Below are 2,885 nucleotides of genomic sequence, written 5' to 3'. Positions count from 1 at the left end.
AAAGCACAACTCACTCGAATGCTAACATTCACACAAGATCATATAACATCCTTGTTATCTGGGTTGTAAAACATCCCATTATCTTAAAAGGATTTCTTTAGGAGACAAACCTCCCCTCCAGGGTCAGTAATGTTTAACTTAACCATTTGCTTCCTTGAACCATTGATAACACAGTCTTAGCAGCTGCTTTATGGCTGCAAGCAGTCTCAGCAACTGTTTTATGGCTCCCAAACTACATGACACCTTCAGTGCCTTATAATGGCTCCCGACAGAGGAGTTGGTGGGAAGAGAGAGGAGGAAAGGATACAGTACCAAGGAACTTCCTCCATTCTACTCTTTTCTCCTCAAGAACTAGGAGCTCACCAGGGCTGGGAGGAAAGTGGTTGAGAGCTCACAGGCATGCCCTTGGCCCCCAAGAGAGAGCCCACAGCTGTGGGAGGGGCTGCCACTGATGCAGCTGCTGTTGCTGTCACTGCCGCTGCCATTGGACAGACCTTACCAGTACCTGTGTTATGCCCTGACTCGTATCTCCACAAACCACCAAGAAGCCGACACCGATGCAAGAGCAAGAGGGAGTTTATTTCAGACTCGAGTCCGGACTGCAGTCTGCACACTGACGCAGCAGTGAGTAGGAGGCGGTCCCAAACATGGGGCTTCAGGGGTATTTGAAGGGAAAAATCGTAAGCATGGAGAGCGATGTCTTGGCGTTACAGGATTGGTACAACGAGCTTGTTGCTTAGCAGGATTGGCTAGGTTATGGCGCCAAGGAACAAGGCTGGGAATTTGGAGAGTTACTTTCCATGGTTGCTCTGATTGGCTGAGTCTAGGGTGGGGTGATCATCTTGCTATCTGCAGCTTTTCCGGGAACTGGCCTGTGCTTAAGATGGAGTCTTATACTTAAGATGGAGTCACTTTGGTTATTCACCTGGTGGGTGCAGGGGGTGGGGGATTCCCTCTGCAAGTAGGCTCTGTCTGGGGGGCATCTCCTGGGACAATGGGGCACTCCCCCCACCCCTCATGGGTCTGCATGTGGCCAGCCAGCTGGGCAAGTTTTGCAGTGCATGCTACACAGCTTGCACAGGATACAGTCATCCTGTGGGGCCTGAAGCCTACTGTCCTTCACTGCATAGATGAGCAAGTATGCTGCCATGGTGAAGCTTTTATTGCTTTACGGTGAGCTCACAGACATGGTGAGGGCCCTGGATGTGCACCTTAATGTGGTCTGAAATATAAGCCGAGCTTGGCATTTTGCTACATACATGCTATGGCACCTTCTCCTCCTGTTGACTGTATTCGCCTTCAGTCAATCCTTCGCAGCAAAATCTGCCTCACATTTCTCCCATCTGAAAGGCCGTTCTGTTGAGAGCACTTGTCTGACATGACTGTTGAGGTGATCCGGCCAGGAGAAGTTCTTACCATAGTGGGAGCAGTTGTGCATAGCGTTGTCATATGAGTGCACATGGTAGCTCATGCGGTCCTCGTGCGTGAAATGCTTCTGACACACCAGGCACTGATAGAGCTTCTCATCGGAGTGCAACAGCTTGTATTGGTTCAGGTGGTTGATGTCGCAGAAGGCGTTGCTGCACATCTCACAGGTGTGGTTCTTCTGGATGTGCTTTCCTGACACAGTTGTGGTCACCACACCACCAGTGGCCTCTATGGCCTCCCTGCTGCCAGCACCCACTACTCTCCCTCAGCTAGCTCCGCTCAGGTGGGACACACTCAAGGGCTCCATGGTGGGTATCATCATAGTACCCGAAGGGACCAACAGGCTTTGGCTCATGTGTAGATGGCCTTGTGAAACCGGAGGTTGTAGCTGTTCTTGAACTCCTTGATGCACAGCGCACACACAGATATAGGGGCCCTTGCTCTTTTTTTCTTCAAGGCTGATGCAACCTGGGCCACGGCGACTGTCAAGGTTGGGGCTGCAACGGCGGTGGCTGCAGCTATGGCAATGGTAGTGGCAGAGACAAGGGGTATGGCTTCTAAGTGGGTGACACTGGTGGGATTGGTGAAGGGGGTGTAGCCTGCTACTTCACAGGCACTGTGTCCATTATGGAGGTGGCAACCAGGGCCCGGGGCACTGCAGCAACAGTGGCAGCAGCTGACTTGGGTGGCAGCAAGAACCAGAAGCAAATCCACCTGCAGGGGCTCAGACACTGAGGCCTGATGCGTGGGTGGGGGTGCTGGCAGGGCCTGGAATGGATTCTGAGCATAGCCCTGAGAGGTGAAAAAGTGGAACTGGAACTCACTCCCGACCTGCAAGGGGTTCTGGGTGTGAACCTGAGGTGGCAGGAAGTCATGAGGCCACCCAAACCCTGATATTCTAGGCTCAGCATTGGGAAGGGGTGAGGGGGTCGCAGCAGAGTGCAAAGGAACATTGGAAGCATGGCTTCTGCCACAGCAGCGACTGCCAGGAAGGTAGGAAGGAAGGAAGGGAGGAAGGGAGAGAAGGAGGGAGGGAGGGAGGGAAGGAAGGAAGGAAGGAAGGAAGGAAGGAAGGAAGGAAGGAAGGAAGGCAGGCAGGCAGGCAAGCAGGCAGGCAGGCTGTACTCCACATTCCTCAATGTCTTTTCTTTCTGTGTGTTTTGTTTGGTAGTTTCTATTGCGTTTTCTTCCATTTCACTTATCTTTTCTTCTGTAATGTCTAATCTGTTGTTAGTTTCATCCAGTGAATTTTTCATCTCAGAGATTGTATTTGTTACCTCTAAAAATTTGATTTTAATCTTAACACGTTTACTCTTTACTCTAGCCCCCTGAACTAGAACAGTAATGATAACTGTTTTAAATAATTTTATCTACTAATTCTATCATCTATCTTTTCTGGGTCACTTTCTATGGATTAATTTTTCTCTTCATAATGAGTTATATTTTCCTGCTTCTTT

The 2,885-nt window shown here is 50.3% G+C and overlaps 1 pseudogene; it reads right to left on the bottom strand.

Annotated features, from left to right (window-relative positions):
- Positions 1-869: 869 nt before the first annotated feature.
- On the bottom strand, positions 870-2,396 carry LOC107503808 (annotated as a pseudogene).
- Positions 2,397-2,885: the final 489 nt, after the last annotated feature.

This window comes from Rousettus aegyptiacus, unplaced genomic scaffold, assembly GCF_014176215.1.
Source record: "Rousettus aegyptiacus isolate mRouAeg1 unplaced genomic scaffold, mRouAeg1.p scaffold_m13_p_1, whole genome shotgun sequence".
NCBI classification, from domain to species: domain Eukaryota; kingdom Metazoa; phylum Chordata; class Mammalia; order Chiroptera; family Pteropodidae; genus Rousettus; species Rousettus aegyptiacus.
Note: the sequence above shows the minus strand (reverse complement) of the source record. Positions and strands in the feature narration are given on the sequence as shown.